This window comes from Macaca thibetana, chromosome 15 (genome assembly GCF_024542745.1).
Source record: "Macaca thibetana thibetana isolate TM-01 chromosome 15, ASM2454274v1, whole genome shotgun sequence".
Lineage (NCBI taxonomy): Eukaryota > Metazoa > Chordata > Mammalia > Primates > Cercopithecidae > Macaca > Macaca thibetana.
In genome coordinates this window covers 46,966,463-46,994,024 of record NC_065592.1, presented here as the reverse complement: position 1 = coordinate 46,994,024, position 27,562 = coordinate 46,966,463, and the positions used below count along the sequence as shown (strand labels likewise).

At 44.6% G+C, this 27,562-nt stretch overlaps 1 protein-coding gene and 1 long non-coding RNA gene across 3 annotated transcripts in view; one reads left to right on the top strand and one right to left on the bottom strand.

Moving 5' to 3' along the window:
- Window positions 1-690: 690 nt before the first annotated feature.
- Window positions 691-15,541, bottom strand: LOC126937445 (uncharacterized). The gene is made up of 2 exons (XR_007719724.1): window positions 14,986-15,541; window positions 691-2,558 (listed from the first exon to the last, which is right to left on the bottom strand). It is a non-coding gene; the product is annotated as an uncharacterized LOC126937445 (long non-coding RNA).
- Window positions 15,542-15,576: 35 nt separating this feature from the next.
- UBAP1 (ubiquitin associated protein 1) overlaps window positions 15,577-27,562 on the top strand; it is a 74,215-nt gene continuing 62,229 nt past the window's right edge. Inside the window, exon 1 of one of the 2 annotated variants that reach the window (XM_050760773.1) lies at window positions 15,577-15,812. The gene's annotated coding sequence lies outside the window, so the exon portion shown is untranslated. Of the gene's footprint in view, window positions 15,813-16,014; window positions 17,168-27,562 lie in introns of those variants that run through there. The other variant, XM_050760772.1, reaches the window with a different exon arrangement.

Genomic DNA, 27,562 nt, shown 5'->3' with positions numbered 1-27,562 from the left:
CTTTAGGAACATCACGAACTATTAGCCATCTCCATCGCTCTCTGCAGGTTGGGCCCCTCTGGCTGCTGTTCCAACTTCATAGATCATTATAATTGCAACTATTTGCTTCTGATGGTTACATGCTGCTATCTGGCCTCTATTATTTTGAGATACTATTATTCCCATTGCTATCAAGGTACCCTGTTCTGAGACCGCAAGGGCAGCTACCACTGAGCTTCTCAGTAATACCAATGTTACTTTTCTTTTTTTGAGATAGGGGCTCACTCTGTCACCCAGGCTGGAGTGCAGTAGGGCGATATCGGCTTGCTGCAACCTCTGTAAACCCCCAGGCACAAGTGATCCTCCCATCTCAGCTTCCTGAGTAGTTGGGACCATAGGCACCGACCACCATGCATGGCTATTTTTTCTGTATTTTTAGTAGAGATGGGGTCTCACTGTGTTGCCTAGGCTGGTCTTGAACTCCTGAGCTTAATGATCCACCCACCTTGCCCTCCCAAAGGGCTGAGATTACAGGCATGAGCCACCATGCCCAGCCCTTCCAGTGTCACTTTCATCAGAGCATTCCTTGGAGCTCTTCTGTGGAAAAGTCATATGGTAAGTTTCCTGGTTTTACATGGTCTATCCATCCTAACTTTCCTCTTCTTTTAGTCTTTTGATCCCTACTTTCACCGTCTCCTACAGCAGTTCTGATATTTCTTTTTCTTCCTTTTTTTTTTTTTTTTTTTTTTTGAGACGGAGTCACACTCTTTTTGCCCAGGCTGGAGTGCAATGGTGCAATCTCGGCTCACTGCAAACCTCCGCCCCCCGGGTTCAAGCAATTCTCCTGCCTTAGTCTCTTGAGTAGCTGGGATTACAAGTGCCTGCCACCACGCCCGGCTAATTTTTGTATTTTTAGTAGAGACGGGGTTTCACTCTGTTGGCCAGGCTGGTCTTGAACTCCTGACCTCAGGTGATCCACCCGCCTCAGCCTCCCAAAGTGCTAGGATTACAGGCGTGAGCCACCGTACCCGGCCTCTTTTTTTTTTGTTTGTTTGAGACAGAGTCTCACTCTGTTGCCCAGGCTGCAGTGCAGTGGTGCGATCTCGGCTTACTGCAACCTCGCCCTCCTGGGTTCAAGCAATTCTCCTGCCTCAGCCTCCCAAGTAGCTGGTAGTTGGGATTACAGGTGCGAGCCACCACTCCCCATTAATTTTTGTTGTTGTTGTTGTTGTTTTGAGATGGAGTCTCACTCTTGTTGCCCAGGCTGGAGTGCAATGGTGTGATCTCATCTCACAGCAAGCTCTGTCTCCTGCCTCAGCCTCCCCAGCAGCTGGGATTACAGGTACACACCACCTTGCCTGGTTAATGTTTTGTATTTTTAGTAGAGACAAGGTTTCCCCATGTTGGCCAGGCTGGTCTCAAACTCCTGACCTCAGGTGATCCACCTACCTCAGTCTCCCAAAGTGCTGGGATTAGAGGCATGAGCCACCACACTCGGTCTAATTTTTGTATTTTTAGTAGAGATGGGGTTTCACCATGTTGGCCAGGCTGTTCTCAAACTTCTGACCTCAAGTGATCTGCTCGCTTTAGCTTCCCAAAGAGCTGGGATTAGAGATGTGAGCTGCCCGGCCTCATATTCCTATTTATTTATTACAGCCCATCACTTTCTCTAAGCTCATAAGACCCATCCTAGGAATATGTTAGCACTATTTCTCAGGGTCCTTGTCAGGGTATTAAATCCTGTGTTCCAAGTTGATAACCTCTCCCTACTTTGGTTGAGAATTGGAATCCTCAGAATCCAGTCCCATTAATATTCTCCCGGGGTTTGTCAGTACATATTGGTTATGTTCTGCAGCTCCTTCAGCTATAGTCCCTTTCCTCATTTGGCACGTCCTGGTCATTCACGTTGTTATTTTAGTTATTGGTCTAATGATTAGGTTGGGACTTTAGAGTAGATCCAGATGGTGAGGCACCTATCTTTTTTTTTTTTTGAGACAGGATCTTGCTCTGTCACCCAGGCTGATGTGCCGTGGCGCAATTTCGGCTCACTACAGCCTCGACCTCCCATGTTCAAGTGATTCTCCAGCTTCTGCCTCCTGAGTAGCTGGGATTACAGGTGCGCACTACCACGCCCGGGTAAAGAGGCACCTATCTTGTAAGGCAGGTATTTTTACATCATCTTCAAGCAAGGGGGAATGCTAATCTTTAACGAAGAAGAATAGGCAGTGTGTTGGGTCCTTCTTGCGCTGCTCTGAAGAAATACCTGGTGGGGAGGAGGGACAGCATCAGGAAGAATAGCTAATGGATGCTGGGCTTAATACCTAGGTGATGGGATAATCTGTGCAGCAAACCACCACAGCACACGTTTATCTATGTAACAAATCTGCATATCCAGCACATGTACCCCTGAACTTTAAAAAAAAAAATATACCTGACACTGAGTAATTTATAAGAAAAGATGTTTAATGGCTCATAGTTATGTAGTCTGTACAGAAAGCATAGCAGCATCTGTTCCAGGGAGGCCTCAGGAAGCTTCCAATCACAGCATTAGGCAAAGGGGGAGCAGGGACATCACATGGCTAGAATGGGAGCAAGAGAAAGAGGAAGTGGCAGCGAGGTGCACACACTTTTAAATGACCAGCTCTCGTGAGAACTCACTGTCACGAAGACCGCACCCACTAAGCCATGAGGGATCCACCCTCATGATCCAAACACCTTCCAGCAGGCCCCACCTCCAGCATTGGGGATTACAATTCGACATGAGATTTGGGTGGGGACAAATATCTAAACTACATCTGGCCACTTGCGAAGGCCCAGAGGTACAGGAAAAACTGGAAGTTAATGATTTTCAAGTATATCGACCCAGATATTGCCATCTTATGTCTCCCATTTTCTTTCTTTCTTTGAGACAGGGTCCCACTCTGTCACCCATGCTGGAGTGCAGTGGTGTGACTGAGGCTCACTGCAGCCTTGACCTTGTGGGCTGAATCAATCCTCCCACCTCAGTCTCCCAGGTAGCTGGAACCACACGTGCATGCCACCATGCCCTGGTAAATTTTTGTAAAGACAGGGTTTCACCATGTTGCTCAGGCTAGTCTCGAACTCCTGGGCTCAAGTGATACTCCAGCCTTGGCCTCCCAAAGTGCTAGGATTAGTGGCATGAGCCACCACACCTGGCCTCCCATTTTTACTCTTTGTCAATCAGGACTCTAACCTTGGTAGCTAACCTGCCAGGGCTGAGAATTCAACCTCTCTAGAGCTCTGCAAATTTTATAATTATGTTTTAGGTCTGATCCTCAGGTTTTTCTGCCCTCTGGCTGCAGGAGATGGTAGTATCTTTATATACTGCCAAGAAGGTCCTTTGACTTTCACACTTAATCTTCATTGTCTTTCTTCAAAGGATCTATTATCCCCAACAACAAACATCCTATTACTTCTAAAATGCCTAATACATTGTGTTCCCCCACTCTCCCACGTACTCTTTCCTTGGGTAAAACATCTCCATTAACCACTGGTGAAATTTTTAACAACTGTATTACTATCACATACTAGGGGCTAACAGTGTTTCACCTATCACTAGTGGTGATATCCTCATTGTCAACAGACTGCTGAGTGACTCCCAAATTTCATTTTAGGGTTTACTTTCTTGGATCACTCCTGGTACCAATTATTGTAAATTGGGCTCCCCAGGAAGCAGAGATTTGATTCCAGAAAGTTTACTGAAGAGTGCTTTTAGGATCACTATCCTTGGGAGAGTGAAAGAAGCAAGACTAGTTAGGTTGCAGGGCATTCACAAAACAGTCTCAGTCAAATCCATGCAGAGCACTGGACCTAAGATGGCCCTGTAAAATTTTCCCTCACTGGGGCCAGGGTAATGGGGTCTTTATAACCCTGCACTAATCAGTCTCTGAATGTGGGTTACCATGAGCATGACTTTAAATGAGGCAGCTCTTCTCAGCCAAAGTTGTGTGGGGTGCAATTTTTTTTTTTTTTTTCTTTGAGACAGAGTTTCACTCCTGTTGCCCAGGTTAGAGTGCAATGGCACGATCTCGGCTCACTGCAACCTCTGCCTCCTGGGTTCAAGCGATTCTCCTACCTCAGCCTCCCGAGTAGCTGGGATTACAGGTGCCCCCCACCACGCCCGGCTAATTTTTTTTGTATATTTTGTGGAGACGGGGTTTCACCATGTTGGCCATGCTGCTCTCCAGCTCCTGACCTCAGGTGATTGGCCCACCTCGGCCTCCCAAAGTGCTGGGATTATAGGCGTGAGCCACCGCACCTGGCCTAATTTTTTATTTTTTTTTTGTAGAGACGGGGTTTCTCCATTTTGGTCAGGCTGGTCTCAAATTCCCGACCTCAGGTGATCTGCCTGCCTTGGCCTCCCCAATTGCTGGGATTACAGGTGTGAGCCACCATGCCTGGCAGGGTTGTGTGGGGTGCTTAACTGCCAGCTGGCAGCCCTTAACATTTCCAGCAGTTGGGAGAGTAAGGGTTTCAGTAGTTCAGAAGAGGAGAGATCTGAGGAGCACACCACATACACCACAACATCCCTAAAACACACTTTCTTTTTTTTTTCTCTTCTCTTTTTTTTTTTTTTTTGAGACAGTGTCACTCTGTTGCCCAGGTTAAAGTGCAATAGTGTGATCTCAGCTCACTGCAGCCTCGACCTCCTGGGCTCAACCGATTCTCCCACCTCAGCTTCCCAAGTAGCTGGGACTTCAGGTATGTGTAACCATGCCAAGCTAATTTTTTGTATTTTTGTAGAGTCGGGATCTCACTATATTGCCCAGGCTTCCTGTGTCAAGTAATCTGCCTGCCTCAGCTTCCCAAGGTGCTGGGATTACAGGTGTGAGTCACTGTACCTGTCCCTAAAATATACTTTCTAGTGTCTGAATCATTTACGATGGGAAATAATTCATGTGTTTTGTGTAAAAAAAATGTTTTTAAGAAAACTCAAGAAGACTTCATCTTCACAATTTTTTTTTTTTTTTTTTTTTTTTTTTTTTTTTTTTTTAGACGGAGTTTCGCTCTTGTTGCCCAGACTGGAGTGCAATGGAGCGATCTCAGCTCACTGCAACCTCTGCCTGCTGGATTCAAGTGATTCTCCTGCCTCCGCCTCCCGAGCAGCTGGGATTACAGGCATGTGCCACCACGCCCAGCTAATTTTGTATTTTTAGTAGAGATGGGGTTTCTCCATGTTGGTCAGGCTAGTCTTGAACTCCTGACCTCAAGTGGTCCGCCCACCTCGGCCTCCCAAAGTGCCGGGATTACAGGCGTGAGCCACTGTGCCTGTCCAGAATTATTATTATTATTATTATTATTTAATTAGCTGGATGTGGTAGCACATGCCTGCAGTTCCAGCTATTTGGGATGCTAAGGCAGGAGAATCACTTGAGGCCAGGAGGTTAAGGCTGCAGTGAACTGTGATCACACCACTGCACTCTAGCCCGGGTGACAGAACATGACCCTGTCTCAAAAAATAAATAAAAGTAAAAAGAGAGAAAACTAGAATGGTAACTCTAAACCTTGGATTCACACAGCAGCAAATCACGCTTTGCTGACCTGGCACAGGATTCACTTGTCCATGTGCCCACACTTAACTGTGTATACTGACATTTCATTATTTTTGGGCAAAGGAGACTTTTCAATCTAACACTATCTTGGAAACTGAAGAAAACCTCTGGGATTCACTCCGATAGGAGAACCAAAGCAAAACTACAAACACCATCTGTCAATTTTTCCTTCCAAAGCAGCCTTTCCAAATTTCTGGGAGTTTCCTTTGCCAACTCCTTGTCACAGCAGCTCCAGAAGCAAGGGAAGCCACCGAAGTTTCCCATGATGTTCTGGGCTAGGAGGCTGGTATCCTAGGGCTTCCTGCTGCACAGGTGCACATCCTCAGAGGATGTCTCTACCCTCCTTCCATAGGTGCCAGTCTCTTCCTCCTCAAACAAGAAAGCCAAGTATGGATATGTCCTTTATACTCTGTACAAAAGTGCCTGGCTCAGGGACCAGGGAGGACTGAAATCCAGCTGCACGCACCTTGTCAAGCTGTATACCCTGGCACTGCATCCTCTTAGGGAGGGTGCCTTTTCCTATTATGCACAAAGGTACAGTTCAGCCTAATGGCAGGCCTTGTCCTTGAGCTCACTGATACGATTTAACTCTATTGTAGTTGTGTGTCTTACAAGTTTGTCTTTCTCCTGAGAGTTTTGATGGCTGAAGCCTGGTCTTGTTTAACCTTTGTTCCCATTGCAGCACAGAGCTTGGTGTATAGTAGACCTAAGTCTATTAATTAGCTGAATGAATTACTATGCACAGAGGTCTTCTGGCCCACTGCCAGGACAGTCTACTAACCCCATTTTTTTTTTTTTTTGAGGCAGAGTCTCCCTCTGTCGCCCAGGCTGGAGTGCAGTGGCCGGATCTCAGCTCACTGCAAGCTCCGCCTCCCAGGTTTATGCCATTCTCCTGCCTCAGCCTCCCGAGTAGCTGGGACTACAGGCGCCCGCCACCTCGCCTGGCTAGATTTTTGTATTTTTTTTTAGTAGAGACGGGGTTTCACCGTGTTAGCCAGGATGGTCTTGGTCTCCTGACCTTGTGATCCGCCCATCTCGGCCTCCCAAAGTGCTGGGATTACAGGCTTGAGCCACCGCGCCCGGCCCTAACCCCATTTTTAAAAGCTTAATAAAATTATCTTTTACTATATTACAGGATAACTCTTTGCTGTGCTTCCTGCTGTGTGTGTGTGTTTTTTTTTTCTCTCTAAATTTTCTACTGCTTTTCATATCTGGTTCTCCAACTCTCTCATTAATTCTTTTTTTTTTTTTTTTGAGTCTCACTCTGTTGCCCAGGCTGGAGTGCAGTGGCATGACCTCGGCTCACTGCAACCTCTGTCTCTCGGGTTCAAGCAATTCTCCTGCCTCAGCCTCCCATGTAGCTGGGACTACAGGCATGTGCCACCACGCCCAGGTAATTTTTTTTGTATTTTTAGCAGAGATGGGGTTTCACCATGTTAGCCAGGCTGGTCTCAAACTCCTGACCTCAGGTGATCCACCTATCTCGGCCACCCAAAGTGCTAGGATTATAGGCGTGAGCCACCACACCTGGCCCCTTTCATTAAGTCTCTGAACTACCAAATCACTTTTTAGAGGCTGGTCATTGCATCTTTGTTCTTGGACTCATTCTCTGTTCTTCTGAAAACTACATTTCCCAGCTTCTTTGACAACCACATACTAGCTATATTCAGCCAATGGGAGGCACTGGAAGAAGATTGGAAGTGAGAGGAAGGAAGAAGCTAGGGTAGTTCTTCCTCTTTTGGCTATGGGGCTGCATCTCTTCTACGTGGTTTCCACTTCCCCTTCTTCTTCTTCTTCTTCTTTTTTTTTTTTTTGAGAAGGAGTCTTGCTCTGTCACCCAGGCTGGAGTGCAGTGGTGTGATCTCAGCTTACTGCAACCTCCATCTCCCGAGTTCAAGCTTTTCTCCTGTCTCAGCCTCCTCAGTAGCTGGGATTAGAGGCGCGTGCCACCAGGCCTGGCTTTTTTTTTTTTTTTTTTTGCATTTTTGGTAGAGACGGGTTTCACCACGTTGGCCAGGCTGTTCTCGAACTCCTGACCTCAAGTGATCTGTCCACCTTGGCCTCCCAAAGTCAGCCTCCCAAAGTGCTGGAATTACACGCGTGAGCCACTGTGCCTGACCTCCCCTCCTTCTTTAGTCCCAAGTTCTGCTGCCCACTCCACTCCAGCCAAGTCCTATTTCTTCCACAGCAACAAATAATAGTTTAGTGTGTGTCCTTTCAGTTTTTCATCCATGCTTATATATATGTGTATATATATACACACATACATATATACACACACACACAGACTGTCTCTACACGCATTTTTTTTTGCGAAAATACAATATGCCTTATTCTGCAACTTGCTTTTTACTCCACAATATACTGCTGTAACTGTGATAGTTACTGCCAAATTGCTCCATGAAAAGATTCTATCAATTTATACTGTTGTCAGCAGTGTATGAGAATGCTTATTTTGCTAGACAAGGTGGCTCATGCCTAATCCCAGCATTTTGGGAGGTCAAGGTGGGAGGATTGCTTGAGACCAGGAGTTTGAGATCAGCCTGTGCACCACAGAGAGACTGTTTCTTTTAAAAAAGAAAAAGAAAAAAAAAGTTTATTTATCCATCTATGCACCATTGGATATACTTTTTTTTTTTGAGTCTTGCTCTGTCACCCATGCTGGAGTGCAGTGGCCTGATCTCGGCTCACTGCAAGCTCTGCCTCCCGGGTTCACGTGATTCTCCTGCCTCAGCCTCCTGAGAAGCTGGGACTACAGGCGCCCGCCACCACGCCTGCCTATTTTTTGTATTTTTAGTAGAGGTGGGGTTTCACCGTGTTTGCCAGGATGGTCTCGATCTCCTGACCTCGTGATCCGCCCGCCTCGGCCTCCCAAAGTGCTGGGATTACAGGTGTGAGCCACCGCGTAATCTAAATAATTTTTTAAAATCAATTAAGATGGGGGGCTGAGCATGGTAGCTCATGCATGCAACTCCAGCGCTTTGGGAGGCCAAGGCAGCAGGATTGCTTGGGGCCAAGAGTTTGAGACCAGCCTGGTCAATATAGCGAGATCCTGACTCTACAAAAAAGAAAAAAAAAAAAAAAAAAAAAAAAAATGGCGGGGTGCCATGGCTCATGCCTATAATCCTAGCACTTTGGTAAGCTGAGGCTGGCAGATTGCTTGAGCTCAGGAGTTCGAGACCAGCCTGGGCAACATGGTGAAACCCTGTCTCTACCAAAAATACACATAATTAATCAGGCGTGGTCGTGTGTGCTTGTGGTCCCAGCTACTCTGGAGGTGGAGGTGGGAGGATCTCCTGAGCCTGGGAGGCAGAGGTTGCAGTGAGCTGAGATCACGCCAATGCACTCCAGCCTGGGTGGCAGAAGATTGAGACTGTGTCTCAAAAAAGAAAAACAACAAACAAACAAACAAACAAACAAAAAACACCACAAGCTGGGTGCAGTGACTCATACCTGTAATCCCAGCACTTCGGGAGGTGTGGCAGGTGGATCACTTGAGGCCAGGAGTTCGAGACCAGTCTAGCCAACATGGAGAAATCCCATCTCTACCCAAAATATAAAAAAATAGCTGTGTGTGGTGGCGCATGCCTGTAATCCCAGCTACTTGGAAGCCTGAGGCAGGAGAATCGTTTGAACCCAGGAGGCGGAGGTTGCAGTGAGCTGAGATTGTGCCACTGCACTCCAGCCTGGATGACAGAACAAGACTCCATTTCAAAAGAAAACAACACAAGCAAACAAAGCTTAAATAAAATAAAATAAAAATTAGCCAGGTATGGTGGCATGCACCTGCAGTCCCAGCTACTTGGGAGGCTGAGGCGGGACGATCCCTTAAGTTCAGAAGTTTGAAGCTGCAATGATCTATGATTGCACTACTGCACTCCAGCCTGGGTGACAGAACAAGGCCCTGTTGCCCAGGATGGACTCAAACTCCTGGCCTCAAGGGATCCTCCTGCCTCGGCCTCCCAAAGTGCTGAGATTATAAGCATAAGCCACTGCATCAGACCCAGCATTGGATATACTTGATCCTTTTAGCTTTTGCCAATTTGTTAGGTAAAAATTAGAGCCTTGTTTCATTTTTAAAAATTATCAGCCTGGTGTGATGGCTCGCGCCTGTAATCCTAGCACTTTACGAGGCCAAGGTGGGGAGGATCACGAGGTTAGGAGTTCGAGACCTGCCTGAACAACATGGTGAAACCCTGTCTCTACTAAAAATGCAAAAATTAGCCGGGCGTGGTGGTGCATCCCCATAATCCCAGCTACTCAGGAGGCTGAGGCAGGAGAATTGCTTGAACCCAGGAGGCAGAGGTTGCGGTGAGCTGAGATCGTGCCTTTGCTCTCCAGCCTGGGTGACAAAGTGAGACTCCATATCAAAAAAAAAAAAAAAAAAATTATCGGTGATATTGACCATTTTCTCATATGTTCACTAGCTATTTGTGTTTCTTCTTTGGCTAATTTCCTCTTGCAAGCTATACACACTTTTTTTTTTTCTTAATTGAATCATTCAATTTTTCATACTGATTTGTAGAATTCTTTTGTATATTGGGAAAATTAACTTTTTCTTTTATATAGGTTACAAATATTTTCTTCCAGTTTATCTTTTCACTTTGTGTATGGGGTCTTTTGCCATCATCAAATCTGTCAACTATTTCCTTCATGGCTTCTGCATTTGGTGTTATGATTAGACAAGTTCTTTCCATCCCATAATTCAGAAAATATTCTTCTATATTCTCTTTTAATATTTTAGTATAACTTTTTGTGTTTGTGTATTCATCTGTTGGAATGGAAAATTATCTATATCATGGTCATCAGGATAATTGAATCTTTATATGATGATCATCACGTCGTTCTTAGAATTGAGAGAAGCCTCAGAGGTCACCCAGAGATCTGAGTCCTTTGTTGTAACTGTGAGTTTCTGGGGAAGGGCAAAAGGTTTCAATCTGACCTTTAAGGTTCTAAGGATTCATCCTAACTTTTCTCTTGATTTTTCCAGGAGAAAAGATGTCTTTGCCAAGGATGCCAGTGACTTTTCTTATAGAAAAGAAAAACTGTTAAACCCAAGCCAAGCCTCTTCCTTCCTGGTTTCTCCAAACTTATCTCCTTCTGCTCTTCTACATATACCCTTTGCTCTACTTACTGATCCTGAACATTCCTGGAAATTTCTTGTATCCATGCCTTTGCCCAGACTACTTTGGACACCCTTCATTCTATCTGGCCTTTAAGGTCTAACTTAAATCTTCGATTTTCCATGAAGTCTCCCAATTTCTCAAGTGTACCTCTCCTCTCTACTCCTCAGGCATGGATTGTGCTACTTAGGGGACTCAATTTATTTTATTTTATTTTATTTTTTGAGACAGAGTGTCGCTCTGTTGCCCAGGCTGGAGTGCAGTGGTGTGATCTCTGCTCACCGCAACCTCCACCTCCCAGGTTCAAGCGATTCTCCTGCCTCAGCCTCCCAAGTAGCTGGGACTACAGGTGTGTGCTACCACGCCCGGCTAATTTTTTGTATTTTTAGTAGAGACGGGGGTTTCACCGTGTTAGCCAGGATGGTCTCGATCTCCTGACCTCGTGATCTGCCCACCTCAGCCTCCCAAAGTGCTGGGATTACAGGCTTGATCCACCACACCCGGCCGGACTCAGTTTATTTTCTGTCAGGTGCCATAATTATCTGGACACCTATCTGCTTCCCTCACTGGGCTGCCTTGGGAGCATCTTTGCAGACTTGTGGTACCTGGCACATGGTGGGACTTAGTCAGTACTGGATGGCTAAATGAATGAAATATTGTAGAGGTGGTCATCTGTTTTTTCTGTCTCTGTTCTTAGACATTGCAAATGCCTGGTGTATAAAGGGAGGGAGAAAGAAGATGGAAAGAGGAAGGGTGCAGGTTGGTGCCCCTTTTTTTCCTGTATTGCTGTTAGCAGGCCAGCAAGTATGATGGCCACTGTCTATGTGCACTGAGAGGGAAAGACACAGGGTAGCGGAAATAGAGGATTGGCGTCCTATTCAGCCTCTTCTGGCCCCAGGTCAGTCAACACTGGGATTCACACCTAGAAACTGACAAGTATGAATCACTCCTAGGAAGGTGAAGAAGTATTTGTTTTTCTAGGGAAATGCCCCCACTTCCTTTCCATTTCTTTCTTTCTTTTCTTTTCTTTTTTTTTGAGATGGAGTTTTGCTCTTGTTGCCCAGGCTGGAGTGCAATGGTGTGATCTCGGTTCACTGCAACCTCTGCCTCCAAGTTCAAGCAATTCTCCTGCCTCAGCCTCCCAAGTAGCAGGGATTACAGGCATGCGCCACCACGACCCGCTAAGTTTTTTGTATTTTTAGTAGAGACGGAATTTCCCCATATTGGCCAGGCTGGTCTTGTGGACTCTTGACCTTGTGATCCACCCACGTTGGCTTCCCAAAGTGCTGGGATTACAGGCATGAGCCATTGTGCCCACCCTCGACCATGTATATTTTCCATATCCTTTTCCTCGCTTTATACTTCTTAGGACGTCCTCATAATCTATTATCTTCCTCTAGAATGTAAGCTCTATGACAGCCCAGATTTTTTTTGTTTTGAGACGGAGTCTCACTCTGTTGCCCAGGCTGGAGTGCAGTGGCACAATCTCAGCTCACTGCAACCTCCACCTCCCAGGTTCAAACAATTCTCCTGCCTCAGCCTCCCGAGTAGCTGAGATTACAGGCACCTGCCACCACACCAGCTAATGTTTGTATTCTTAGTAAACACAGGTTTTCATCATGTTGGCCAGGCTGGTCTTGAACTCCTGACCTCAGGTGGTCCACCTGCCTCGGCCTCCCAAAGTGCTGGGATTACGGGAGTGAGTCACCGTGCCCGGCCTACATGGGTCTGTTTTGTATACTGCTATATCCCCAGTGCTTGGGACAGTGCCTGGTATACTCAATAATATTTGTTAAGTAAATGAATGAAAAGTCTATTTATTCAAGGAGTACCAATACACTACATATGTGTACTTCTTACCTCTTTCCTGATTTCCAAGCCCACATTCCCTCTTTAAAATTTTGCCATCATCTTAATCTCAGCTTGCCTAGCTGAATTCATTATTATCTCTCTTAGCACTTCAGTAAACCTTAAGTCTTGTTTCTTCTAATGACAGACCCCAAACATGACTTATTCTTTTTCACTGTTTTTCCTTCTATATAGTAGGTCTCTAAATCTAGTTGAGTCTATCTCTTAATCTTGCTCCAGACTCCATCATCCCCTGCTTCTGCTTTAGTTCAGGTATGAATCTTTTACTTGATGCAGAAATCTACCATGCAGTCTTCAATCTATTTTATTCATTGCTACCATTTTGATTCTCATGCTGAAGAGCTTTGCTCAGCTCACTGCTCTCTCAACAAACGTGTGGCTGCCATTTACCTGTTGAACTAAGTAGGCAAAGAATCCGGAATTGGTGACTTACTGTTCTCTGCTCACTTTGACCCCCCTTTCTGCAATGCACACCTTTTCACTGTGAGTTAAAACTGCTGTATCCTTCAGAGTACAAATATTATCTTCTCTCTACTTAAGTTCCGAAGAAAAAATAGGGCTAGAGAAGTAGACATGGTAGTGTATACACACTTTATGCATCCAGAAAGTATAGAAATGTAAATCTTTCTTAGCCAGAAGTAAATTTTTTTCAAAACAATAAATGGACCTGTTATACCTTTATCTCTCTCTCTTTTTTTTTTTAAATTTTTTGAGAAAGAGTCTTGCTTTGTCACCTAGGCTGGAGTGCAGTGGTACAATCGTATTCACTGTAGCCTTGAACTCCTGAAATCCAGTGATCCTCTTGCTGGTGTCTCCTGAGTTAGGGAGCACTATAGGTGAGCAGCACCACCTAGGGCTAATTAAAAAAAATTTTTTTTTTTGTAGAGACGAGGCCTCCCTATGTTGCCCAGGCTGGTCTCGAACTTCTGGCCTCAAGCAATTCTCCTATCTTGGTCTCCCAACCTGCTGGGATTACAGGCCTGAGCCATCACATCCATCCTACTCTCTGACTTTTAGTAGAGTTAACTTTTTTTTTTGAGACGGAGTCTCACTCTGTCATCCAGGCTAGAGTGCAAGGGAGTGATCTCGGCTCACTGCAACCTCCGCCTCCCGGGTTCAAGCCATTCTCCTGCCTCAGCCTGCTGAGTAGCTGGGATTACAGGCACCTGCCACCAGGCCCGGCTAATTTTTTTTGTATTTTTAGTAGAGACGGGGTTTCACTATGTTGGCCAGGCTGGTCTCGAACTCCTGACCTCGTGATCCACCTGCCTCGGCCTCCCAAAGTGCTGGATTACAGGCATGAGCCACCACATCCGACATTATTTTTCTTTTAATTTAAATTTTATTTTTTTTGAGACAGTCTTGCTCTGTTGCCCAGGCTAGAGTGCAGTGGCATGATCATTGCTCACAGCTGCCTTAACCTCCCAGGCTGAGGCCATTTTCTCACCTCAGCCTCCTAACTAGCTGGGACCACAGATGTGTGCAACCATGTCTGGATAATTTTTTACAATTTTAATTATTTTATTTTTAAACAGGGTCTCACTTTGCAGAGCCTAATAGCTGGCACTACAGTTGTGCACCACCATGCCCAACTTTTTTTTTTTGTTAGAGATGACGATTTACCACGTTGTTCAGGATGGTCTCAAACTCCTGAGCTCAAGCAATCTGACCATCTTGGCCTCCCAAAGTGCTGAGATTACAGGCGAAAGCCATCGTGCCTAGTCGTTTTATTTTATTTTATTGAGACAAGATCTTGCTCTGTCACCCATGTTTGGAGTACACTGGCACAATCCTGGCTCACTGTAGCCTCGACCTCTCAGGCTCAAGTGATCTCCTATCTCAGCCTCCTGAATAGTTGGAACCACAGGCACGTGCCACCATGCCCAGATAATTTTTTGAGTTTTTGTAGAGACAAGGTCTCACTATATTGCCCAGGCGCACCTAATTTTTACCAAACTTTTTGTAGAGACGGGGGTCTCATTATGTTGCTTAGATTGATCTTGAACTCCTGGACTCAAGATTCATCATATTCAATTAATAATTCTCTGTCTCCTAATTCCAGCAGACATAGAAAGACACAGAAGGCCAGCGCCATGGCTCACTCCTATAATCCCAGCAATTTGGGAGAATGCGAGGCTTGAGCCCAGAAGTTTACGATCAGCCTGGGTAACATGATGAGACCCCATCTCTCCATATATATACAATAATAAAAATTATCCAGGCATGGTGGCATGCGCCTGTAGTCCAAGCTACTCAGAAGGCTGAGGTGGGAGGATCACTTGAGCCCGACAGGTGGAGGTTGCAGTGCGCCAATATCGCGCCACTGCACTCCAGCCTAGGCGACAGAACGAGACCCTGTTTCAAAAAAACAAAAAACACCACGAACAGAAACAACAACAACAACCCCCACAGAAGGTAGTGAAGGCTTGGGATTGGATTACCTGGTTTAAACCCATAGAATGTCAGAACTGAAGGAAGAGTCAGAGGTCAACTTTCTTTTTTTTTCTTTTGATACAGAGTCGCGCTCCGTTGCTCTCCTGGAGTGCAGTGGCGCGATCACAGCTACCGCAGCCTCGACGTCCCAGGCTCAAGCGATCCTCCTGCCTTGGCCTCTCAAAGTGCTGGAATTACAGGCGTGAGCCACTGCGCACGGCCTAGAGGTCACCTTTCAACTTAGTCCTCAATACATGGGAAAAGTGAGGCCCAGAAGGCGTATGAGTTTTATCAGGTCGCTGACCCTGAACAGAAGCTAGATGTCTTAATTCACAAGTAGGACTCGCTGCTAACTCTTTGGGCATCCCTTCGCGATTCAAGGCTCTTGGGTTTCCCGCTTTGGCCGCCTCGCCAAATCCAAGTCTTACACTCTTAGTGACCCCCTCCTTTCCTCCTTCCCCTTAGGTCAGCAAGGTTTACTCATTCTAATTGCAACGCTCCAGGTTGCCGGAGTAGCTCCTCGCTAGAAGGGAGATTAGTTACGTCACCGTCGGCTCCTCCCATTGGTCCGGGCGTGTGGAGCGCGGCGCCATGACGTCAGACGCCCAAAGGGGTGGGGCGGTGAGGGGAAGGAGGAGGGAAGTAGGACTTCAACATGGCGGCTGCGGCACTGGCGGTGGCTACGGTGACGGCCTGGCCCGGAGCGGGCAGAGTTGGAGGTGGTGGCGTTCGCTCTCCCTAGGGGCCGTCGGGAGCTCAGCGGGGACCGAGCGTCGGAGGCCGGCCGGTGCCAGCACCTTTCGGCTTCTGGGACGGCGGCAGCAGCGGCATTCAGGTGAGAGGGGCCTCCCTCTGGGGGAGGGGGAAGAGGGGCGGAGTTGGGGGAGGGGGGCCGGTTCTGGGAGACCAGGAAACGGGCTGGGGGGCCGAGCGAGGTGAAAGGCGCCGGAGCTAGGAGGTGGGAGGGAAAAGTGGCCGGAGACCCGCGATTTGGGGAGGATTCTGGGAGAAGGGTCGGAGTGAGGGGACCGGAGTTGAAGGGGCGGAGGGTAAACGGGATGCGGGAAAATGAGTTCGGATTAAGGAGACTAATACCCTACTGGAAGACAGGCATAGTAGACTTATGTCGGGCTGGATTGAGAGCTCGGTGGGAACTAGAGGATGTCAGGGAGGGGGACCCAGGTTTTAGTAAAGAAGGTGAGTGGTGGGGAGTTTAGAGTGAGCTGGGGACGTGCGGTGTAGATTTAGTTCTCCCTGAGGCAGTGAGACTGGCGAGAAAGGGTGGAGACTAGACCAGAGTTGAGTGATTTTTTGGGATATCTTTGGCTTTGTCTGGTCTTCTCCAGGTATGTTTATCCGCCTTTTTTGTTTCTTGGGTGGAGGCTTACCTATACAGTCCACCTGGGCCTCAGGAACCGCCCCAGTCTTTCTTGTGGAACGTCAGGTTCATTTATTTGAGCTATATCAGTGATCTTTGACCTTTGTTGCCAACTGTGTTTCCAGACTAGCGTGTTAAAAGTGTGGTTGGGCATAAAAATACGTTTTATGTTAAACTGAAATAAAATATTGATACTTTTTTGTCACCATGCAGTGTTGCGAAACCAGATTTGGTAATTTGGTTAAGTATTACATATATTCTATTCTAACTTTACTCGTTAGTGCTTTGTCTTTTCAGTTATTAGCATTTCAGAATTTGATTAGATGTGGTGGATGTTTTCCTTTTTAATTTTATCAGATTTGATGATGGGGAAAAAGAAGATACTTAGTCTTTAGTGTTAGTTCTTTCTAGTTAATGTCCCAACCTAGTTAAACTAAAAGTTTCCGTATTGGCCGGGCGCTGTGGCTCACGCCTGAAATCCCAGCACTTTGGGAGGCCTAGGCGGGCGGATCACGAGGTCAGGAGTTCAAGACCAGCCTGACCAACTTGATGAAACTCCGTCTCTCCTAAAAATACAAAAAGCCAGCCGGGCGTGGTGGCAGGCGCCTGTAATCCCAGCTACTCTGGTGGCCGAGGCAGGAGAATGGCTTGAACCTGGGAGGCGGAGGTTGCAGTGAGCAGAGATCGAGTCATTTGCACTCCAGCCTGGACGACAACGTGAGACTCCGACTCAAAAAAAAATTCCGTATTATGGCAAAGAATGTGAAATGTCTCAAGTCTTAAAATAATTACATTGTCCGCATTAACTTACTGTAAGTGATATTTTATTAAATTTTTGTTTCTAGTTTGTTCTATTCATTGTGTTTATTGAATACCTACTGTGTGTTGCATTAATAACAATCATTATTATTATGGAGATGTGAAACTTAATGTTTCTTTAGTCAGTGACCATCGCTGTCATTGCACAGCAGTTAACTTTGCTAACCTGCTAGGACCTCATTGGAAAAAAAACTTCTTTTTTGTTTGTTTGTTTTTATTTTTTTCCAGAGGGAGTCTCGGTCTGTTGCCCAGGCTGGAGTGCAGTGGCGCGATCTTGGCTCACTGCAACCTCTGCCTCCTGGGTTCAAGTGACTGTCTTGCTTCAGCCTCCCGAGTAGCTGAGCTTATAGACACTTGTCACTATGGCTGGCTAATTTTTGTATTTTAGTAGAGATGGGGTTTCACCATGTTGGTCAGGCTGGTCTCGAACTTCTGACCTCAAATGATCCTCCGGCCTTGGCCTCCCAAAGTGCTGGGATTACAGGCGCCTGGCCTGTGTGTTTTTTTTTTGTTTGCTTGTTTTTTTTAAAGAAGGCAAAGGAAAAAAAAATAAACTGTAAATATAAAAACTTCTTCAATTTCTCTTTAGTTTAGTGTTTAAGACTGATTTCCTAATCATGGCATTTCTTCTGTGTATCTGAAAGATTTTTTTACTTTGATTTTGAAGAAGACTAACAGTATTATGAAAAGATAACAATAGATCTGTAGACAAGTCTCATCAATGATTGTTAGTGTATTTTTTAATGAAAAAAATTTTTTTTTGTAGAGTTGGGGTCTCCTTATGTTGCCCAGTCTGATTTTGAACTCCTGAGCTCAAATGATCCTCCCACCGCAGCCTCCCAAACTGCTGGGAGGCATGAGCTGCTAGTGCACGTATTTTTGACTGGCAAATGTTACATTATCTTGCATGTCTTTTAACTATGGTATTTAAGGATCCCTGATGTTTGTTTATTTATTTATTTATTTATTTATTTATTTTTTGAGACTGAGCCTTGCACTGTTGCCCAGGCTGGAGTGCTGTGGCGTGATCTCAGCTCACTGCAACCTCTATTTCCCAGGTTCAAGCGATTCTCCTGCCTCTGCCTCCCAAGTAGCTGGGATTACAGGCAGCCAGCACCACGCCCAGCTAATTTTTATAGTTTTAGTAGCGATGGGGTTTCACAACGTTGCCCAGGCTGGTCTCGAACTCCTGACCTCAAATGACCTACCCGCTTTGGCCTCCCAAAGTGCTGTGATTACAGGTGTGAGCCACTGCGCCCAGCTGGATCCCTGATGTTTAATTCAGTGTCCAAAATTTTTACCGAATATTTTCAGCATTATAATTGAAATATCATTAGCCCTGGGTGTAAATGCCAATATTACAAGTTTTTCCTGTTCTTTAATTATATTATTGAATGTATTGAGATTTTTCAAATGTAGATTAAGAGTAATCTTTTTTCTTACAGATTCATTAAAAATGTTTATTAATCATCAATCAGGTGGGTTTTTTTAAGACAGTCTTTCTCAAGAAATGCAAAAGGTAATACAGACTGCCTTAAAACATTAAATAAACTTTTTTTCTAACAATTAAAAAAAACCTCAAACTGAAAAGAAGCTTAGAAATCACCTGGGTTTAGTTTCCCACACAGAATGGGAATCCCTGCTTCTATACCAAAACAAATGAAAATCCATCCTCTTTTCCAGATTTCTAAGGAAATAATAGGATTTTTCAGAATTTATTTTTTCTGTTTTGAAACGGAGCTTCTTCGCTCTTGTTGTCCAGGTTGGAGTGCAATGGCGCCATCTCAGCTCACTGCAACTGCCACCTCCCAAGTTTAAGTGATTCTCCTGCCCCAGCCTCCTGAGTAGCTAGAATTACAGGCATGTGCCACCACGCGTGGCTAATTTTGTGTTTTTAGTAGAGACAGGGTTTCTCCATGTTGGTCAGGCTGGTCTTGGACTCCCCAACTCAGGTGATCCACCCGCTTTGGCCTCCCAGAGTGCTGGGATTACAGGTGTGAGATACCGCTCCCGGCCCAGAATTTCTTATAGGAAAAGTATGTTCAATTAGAAAAAAGAAGCAAGCAGAGTAGTGCTCTTCCAACATGTAACATACAGTGTCCTGTAACATTAGAAAATAACTTGAAGGTAACTAATATTTTCCTATGAATTGAGAGTAACAATGTCAGATTTTAGAAATTTTAGTTGAAAGTGGCAAGATTCACAGAGGAAAGGATGCTGACACTAGGTATATACTAATGAGCCAGGATTGTTAAACACTTTTTTTCCTTTTTTTTTTAAGACAGAGTCTCGCTCGGTCGCCAGGCTGGAGTGCAGTGACACAATCTCGGCTCACTGCAACCTCCACCTCCTGGGTTCAAGCGGTTCTCCTGCCTCAGCCTGCCAAGTAGCTGGGACTACAGACGGCGCGCCACTGTGTCTGGCTAATTTTTGTATTTTTAGTAGAGACAGGGTTTCACCATGTTGGCCAGAATGGTCTTGCTCTCTTGACCTCGTGATCCACCCGCCTCGGCCTCCCAAAGTGCTGGGAGTATAGGCGTGAGCCACTGCGCCCAGCCAATCCTTTTTTTTGAGATGAAGTCTCACTCTTATCCCCCAGGTTGGAGTGCAAAGGTGCGATCTCCGCTCACTGCAACCTCCACCTTCCGAGTTCAAGTGATTCTCCTGCATCAGCCTCCCTAGTAGCTGGGATTACAGGTGCCTGACACCATGTCTGGCTAACTTTTGTATTTTTAGTAGAGATGGGGTTTCACCATGTTGGCCAGGCTGGTCTCAAACTCCTGACCTCAGGTGATCTGCCCACCTCGGCCTCCCAAAGTGCTGGGATTACAGGCATGAGCCACCACACCCGACCCTGTTAAATACTTGGCCAGGTGCAGTGGCTCATGCCTGTAGTTCCAGCTCATTTCCAGCTAGGCGGGCGGATTGCTTGAGCCCAGAAGTTCAAGACCAGCCTGGACAACACAGTGAGACCCATCTCTACAAAAATTACAGAAAAATTAGCTGGGGTTGGTGGTTCATGCCTATAGTCCCAGCTACACGGGAGGTTGAGGTGGGAGGATCACCTGAGCTCAGGAGCTTGAGGCTGCAGTGAGCCGAGATCATGCCCCTGCACTCCAGCCTGGGCAACAGAGCAAAACCCTACCTCAAAAGAAATAATCTTGGCCGGGCACTGTGAGTCATCCCTGTCATCTTGGCACTTCGGGAGGCCCAGGCGGGTGGATCACCTGAGGTCAGGATTTCGAGACCAGCCTGGCCAACATGGTGAAACCCCGTCTCTACTAAAAATACAAAATTAGCTGGTGTGGTGGCGTGTGCCTGTAATCCCAGCTACTTGGGAGACTGAGATAGGAGAATTGCTTGAACCTGGGAGGCGGAGGTTGCAGTGAGCCGAGATCATGCCGCTGCACTCCAGCCTGGGCGACAGAAAGAGTCTCTGTCTCAAAAAAACAAAAAACAAAAAACCCAAAAACACTCAGTTCTCACACTTGAACTAGGTAGGTAGGTTGTGATGTGCGTGTTTTTTATGTACCGAGGAAACTGAGGATCACAGAGGTTGTGTAACTTAACTAAAGTTACAGCTAGGTAGAGTGAATTTGAACTGAAATCTGTCCAATCTCAATGCCTATGCTGCATTCTTTTATGCCATTTTGCCCCTCTTAGGTGGCCACTGGACCATTCCAATTCCTACAAGGTATAAGCACTAGTTTTAAAGTAATACCAGTGTGAACTGCTTGTTTTCATTGAAATAATAGTGTAACTGGAATGATAAATGGTTCATTAAAATTTTAGTCACATTATGTCATCAGTATTCTAAGAGGAAATGAATACCTGATTATTTTGTACTTCACAAAATAAACTGGATAAACTGGATAAATGGCTGAAAGTTTCTTTGTTATATTGCTGAGTCAGATTGAATCCGGTTCATTAAGGGCCAAAATTTGTATTTGGCAGTAATCCTCATGTGTTCTCAGAATGCTTGATTGGTCATTATCAGTTGCTTAATGCTTACCAAACACTTCCAGAGTTTGAGTCACTGAATTGGCTCATGGTAATTGTAAATCTTGTGGTTACTGAGTCAAGAGCCAGCAGTGTGTGTTTTGGCTGCTTCACTTCCTCCCCAACACTTGATATTGTCAGACTTTAAATTAATTTTTTTTTTTTCTAATCTGGTGGGTTTGAAATTGTTTGAAATGGTGTTTTTTATCAGCATTTCCTGAACCTGGTCATCTTTTCATATATATTCATTGGTCATTTGTGCTTCTGCGAAGTGTATATTCAATTTTGTTGCCTATATATTTTTTTGGTTGTTTCTCTTTTTCCGATTCATTTTTAAGAGTTCTTTATATATTCTGGATACTAATTATTTGTTAATTTATAGGTTGCAAATATCCTTTCCCAATTTATGACTTGACTTTTCATCTCTTCATAGTCTTCTGGTGAGAAAAGCTCATAATTTTAGTGAACTGAATTTTTCAGTCTTTCATGGTTTGTGTGTGTGTGTGTGTGTGTGTGTGTGTGTGTGTGTGTTTTGAGACAGAGTTTTGCTCTTATTGCTCATGCTAGAGTGCAATGGCATGATCTTGGCTCACTGCAGCCTCCGCCTCTCGGGTTCAAGCAATTTTCCTGTCTCAGCCTCCCTAATAGCTGGGATTACAGGCACCCACCACCACGCCCAGCTAATTTCTGTATTTTTGGTAGAGACGGGGTTTCATCATATTGGTCAGGCTGGTCTTGAACTCCTGACCTCAGGTGATCCACCCGCCATGGCTTCCCAAAGTGCTGGGATTACAGGTGTGAGCCTCTGCGCCTGGCCGGTTTGTGCTTGTATCAAATTTGGGAAATCCTTCTTTGCTGCCAGGCATGCTGTTTTAATAAATACAGTAGTATACCTATCTATAATGTGGTGTCTCATCTGACGTTTAGTTCCAATGTCTGCTTGATGACAAAAGCAGACTTCTTAAAAGTTGCTTTCTTGTTATCTTTGGAGTTATAGGGCCACAGGGTTTTAAAAGGAGGCTGGATTGTGTTTTACATGTCGGTTTCATACGTTGTCCAAAACTGAGACACCAACAGATTTATGAATGAGATGTGCATCTTATTAAATGTTAATGTGATTTGATAATGAGACCTTTCTCGTTTGGACAGTATTATATACAATTGATAGTGTGTCACTCAGTCTAAGCTGTTAGCACTTTCACTAAAATATATTCAAATTTTTTTTGATGTCTAGTTTTTACAGTATTGGGCTTTATCAAGAATAGTTGTGGATTGTGGAAGAGCTGATACGGAAACATCTTAGAAGAACATATTTTGCTTTTCTTTTTTTTTAAACTCTGTTCAGTTCCTTGGACTTGTGTGTCTCCTATCTTATCAAGAATAATTGTGGATTGTGGAAGAGTTGATATGGAAACATCTTAGAATAATGTTTTTTGCTTTTTTTTTTTTAAGAAAGAAACTGTCCAGTTCCTTGGACTTGTGTGTCTCCTACTTACCAGTAAACCCTTATGACTTAAGTTATATGTATAAATACATATGTACATCTTGGTGGCATTGATTTTTCTATGTTGTGTATTAAAGCTGCTAAAAAACATGTTTTCTTTTTTCCGTGAGAAGATTAGTGATTACTTTGACTTTAGAAATTGTTCTTCTAAGGAGTCAAATATTTGATCTGGGCAAGGATCACACTGAAATATAAAACATCTCCTGAGTAATCTGGGTTCACTAAAAAAAAAAAAAAAGAAATATAAAACAACCACCAGATTAAAAATACACTACAAATACTGTTTAGTGATATATAGTATAGCTTTGACATTTATGAAAGGCATGCTCTTAGATCATTGGGAATCCTTACTTATGTAAATACCATAGTTTTAATTGTCCCTCATGAAATACAGAAAAGTGTAACAGGAAATTTTTAGTTACTATTAGATTTGATGTGTAAATAGAACTGAGCAACAAAGTTAAACGATTTGAATGCTAATCTCAGTCTTTAGCTTTTTTTTTTTTTTTTTTTTTTTTTTTTTTTTTTAAAGAAATAGGATCTTGCCCTGCTACCCAGGTTGGTCTTAAATGCCTGGCCTCAAGTGATTCTTGAGCTTCGGCCTCCCCAAGTGCTGGGATTACAGACATGAACCACCATGCCTGGCACTTTCAGCTACCTTTTAACTCCCTGCCTTTTTTGTTGTTACTACCACTGGCCTATTCCCAACCTCCGTTAATAACCTATTGGAGACTCAAGATTAGGCCATTTTGGGCCGGGTGTGGTGGCTCACACCTGTAATCCCAGCACTTTAGGAGGCTGAAACATGCGGACCACCTGAGGTCAGGAGTTGAGACCAGCCTGGCCAACGTGGTGAAACCCTGTCTCTACTTAAAATACAAAAACTAGCTAGGCATGGTGGTGGATTCCTGTAATCTCAGCTACTCAGGAGGCTGAGGCAGGAGAATTGCTTGAAGCCGGGAGGTAGAGGTTCGGTGAGCCAAGATCGCACCGTTGCACTCCAGCCTGGGCGACAAGAGAGAAACTCCATCTCCAAAAAAATAATAATAATAATAAAAAAGATTAGGCTGGCTTTGCCTGTCTTTTGCTTTATCTCATCATCATGGTCTTGGTCCCAGGTGGGGTTTGCAGCCTTATTGGTAAGAATGGAATCTTCCTAATCCTAAAATCTTTCTATAGTTTGGGAGTGTTAACATTTCCTTCAGTAGTTTCACAGGGAAGGATATGGGCGTAACTTCCCCATTTCTTTCTTCTAGTAGATTATTATATATATTTTTTTAAATTTTATTTTAAAGACAGAGTCTTGCTCTGTCGCCTAGCTTGGAGCGTGACATGATCTTGACTCATTGCAACCTCCGCCTCCAGGGTTCAAGTGATTCTCTCGGCCGATCATTGTGTCTTATAGCACACCTTATGAGAGAAGTGATCTGGCTCCATGGGTGGAATTCAAGGTCAAATGGTCAGCCAAATTAAAAATTACTGTTGGAGCAGACTTTAGGGGTAGTTTGTGAACTTTCAAAATTGGAAATATTTAATTATTATTATTATTATTTTTTTTTGAGATGGAATTTTGCTCTTGTTGCCCAGGCTGGAGTGCAGTGGCGCAATCTTGGCTCACTGCACCCTCCGCCTCCTGGGTTCAACAGTTCTCCTGCCTCAGCCTCCTGAGTAGCTGGGATTACAGGCATGCGCTACCATGCCCGGCTAATTTTGTATTTTTAATAGACACGGGGCTTCTCCATGTTGGTCTGGCTGGACTTGAATTCCCGACCTCAGGTGATCCACCCACCTCAGCTCCCAAAGTGCTGGGATTACAGACATGAACCACTGTGCCTGGCCAGAAATATTTCATTTTTTCATCAAAGGTTTACTGTATTTGTGAGATATTCTAGCAAAAGGAAACAAACTTAACAACTTTTGTTTTCTGAAAATACTTTTGCAAAAATAGGAGGGAGAGGATCAGGAAAAATTACTAGCGGGTACTAGGCTTAATACCTAAGTGACGAAATAATCTGTACAAGAAACCCCCATGACACAAGTTTACCTATGTAACAGACCTTCACATGTACGCCTGAACTTAAAAGTTAAAAAAACTTTATATTAAAATCTTAAACAAAAATCATGGAAGGTCTTTAATTGTTTATGTCCTGTCCTGTCCGTTTTCTTAAAGAAGAAATATTAGCTAGTTCTTGTAATTTATTTGTTTATTTATTTTTTGAGACGGAGTCTCGCTCTGTCACCCAGGCTGGAGTACAGTTGTGCGGTCTCGGCTCACTGCAACCTCTGCTTCCCAGGTTCAAGCGATTCTCCTGCCTCAGCCTCCTGAGTAGCTGGGATTACAGGCCCTCACCACCAAGCCTGGCTAATTTTTTTGTATTTTTAGTGGAGATGGGTTTCACCATGTTGGCCAGGCTGGTCTCGAACTCCTCATCTCAGGGGATCCACCTTCCTCATCCTCCCAAAGTGCTGGGATTACAGACTTGAGCCACCATGCCCTGCAGTTCTTGTAATTTAATAGTGAATCTTTTTTCCTTTCTTTCTTTTCTTTTTTTTTTTTTTTTTTTTTTTTGAGACAGGGTCTTGCTGTGTTGCCCAGGCTGGAGTGCAGTGATGCAGTCACAGCTCACTGCACCCTTGACTTCCCGGGTTCAGGTGATTCTCCCACCTTAGCCTCCCGAGTAGTTGGGACTGCGGCCTCATGCCACCATGCCCGGCTCTTTTTTTAATTTATTTTTTAAATTTTTCGTAGAGATGGGGTTTCGTCATGTTGCACAGGCTGGTCTCCAACTCCTAAATTCAAGTGATTCACCTGCCTCAGCCTCCCAAAGTGTTGGGATTACAGGCGTGAGTCACAGTGCCCAGCCTGCTTTGGATATATTATTAGCATTATATTTAGTGGAAGAGTATATATATTAGGGTAATGGAGATTTATATCATTTAGTAGTGTAAGAAATTATGTTTAGGTGCAGTTCTAATTTGAGACATTCTATATCTGCCCTGTCTGATATGTCTCCAACATTGACAATGGAGATATAAAATATTTCCATCAGTGTAGAAAGTTCTGTTGGACAGCACTGTTTTAGATCAGTGATTCTCAAAGTTTTAGTGTGTGTGTGGATAACCTGGATGTATTATTAAAATGTAAATTCTGAGTCAGTAGCTCTGGTGTGGGCTTGAGAGTATATTTATTTATTTTCAGTATGTTCACTGGTCTGAAATTTCTGGCCTCAAGCAGTCCTCCCACTGTGGCCTCCTAAAGCACCAGGATTGTGGGTGTGATTCACTGTGCCTGGCCTATGTAAACTTTTAAAATAGTGTCTTTAGCCATGAGAGATTATATTGTAATGGCAGAACTCTGGACAGTGAGTTGAAAGATCGAAAGCTGTAGTTTAGGCCGGGCGCGGTGGCTCACGCCTGTAATCCCAGCACTTTGGGAGGCCGAGGCGGGCGGATCACAAGGTCAGGAGATCGAGACCACGGTGAAACCCCGTCTCTACTAAAAATTACAAAAAATTAGCCGGGCGCGGTTGTGGGCGCCTGTAGTCCCAGCTACTCGGGAGGCTGAGGCAGGAGAATGGCGTGAACCCGGGAGGCGGAGCTTGCAGTGAGCCGAGATCGCGCCACTGCACTCCAGCCTGGGCTGGGCGACGGAGCGAGACTCCGTCTCAAAAAAAAAAAAAAAAAAAAAAAAAAAAAAGAAAGCTGTAGTTTACTTTTTCCACCATCTTGAAGCTTTTAGAGGCCTGTTGGGAATAGGAATTCTAAAAGGCAAATGTGTCTGGAAGGCTGTGGTCCAAGGCCATTTTTTGTTTGCTAAAAGTGGGGTCTCCAGAATCAAAGAGAGCACATAACTGTTTTTAAATTGAAGGTGTTTATGCCTGAGATGAAACTGAATTCTGTTTGGGCAAGAGATTTGTGCTTATGTATACAAGGCAAAGAACAACACAGTGACTTGGTGGCAAACCAAACAAAACCAGAGTAATCTGTGGAAAGGTAATTTGCACCCGTGGAAACAGACATGGTCCGTGCCAAATTCCAAAGGAATCTTCCTGCTAAGACCATTGGACACAGAATTCACATGATGTTGTACCCCCAAGGATTTAAACTAATGAAAAGTAAAAGTGGATTTGCGAACAAAAAAAGTCCTAGTTCAGCTTTCCTATTTAAAAACCAACCTCTCTCAGCCTTGGACTTTTTTTTTTATTTTAATTTTTTTTAATTAAAAAAATTTTTTTTAGTGTTGGGGTTTTGCTGTGTTGCCCAGGTTAGTCTCTAATTCCTGACCTCAAGTGATCCTCCCACCATGGCCTCCTAAAGTGCTGGGATTACAGGCATGAGCCACGGTCCCTGGCCTGTATAAACTTTTTAAATAGTGTGTTTTGCTATGAGAGCTTGTATTGTAATGGCAGAACTGTGGACAATGAGTTGAAAGATCTAAAGTTCAGGCCAGGCGTGGTGGCTCACGCCTGTAATCCCAGCACTTTGAAGGCTGAGGCGGGCAGATCATGAGGTCAGGAGTGTGAGACCAGCCTGACCAACATGGTGAAACCCCGTCTCTACTAAAAATACAAAAATTAGCCAGGTGTGGTGGCACATGCCTGTAATCCCAGCTACTCAGGAGGCTGAGGCAGGAGAATCACTTGAACCCAGGAGGTGGAGGTTGCAGTGAGCTGAGGTCAGGCCACTGCACTCCATCCTGGGTGATAGAACAAGACTCCATCTCAAAAAAAAAAAAAAAAAAAAAAACAACTGAAGTTCTAGTTCATCTTTCCAATTTAAAAACCAACCTCTCTCAGCCTTGAACTCTTCTTTTATTTTTCAATTTTCTTTAGAGGTGGGGGTCTTGCTATGTTGCCCAGTTTGGTCCCAAACTCCTGGCCTCAAG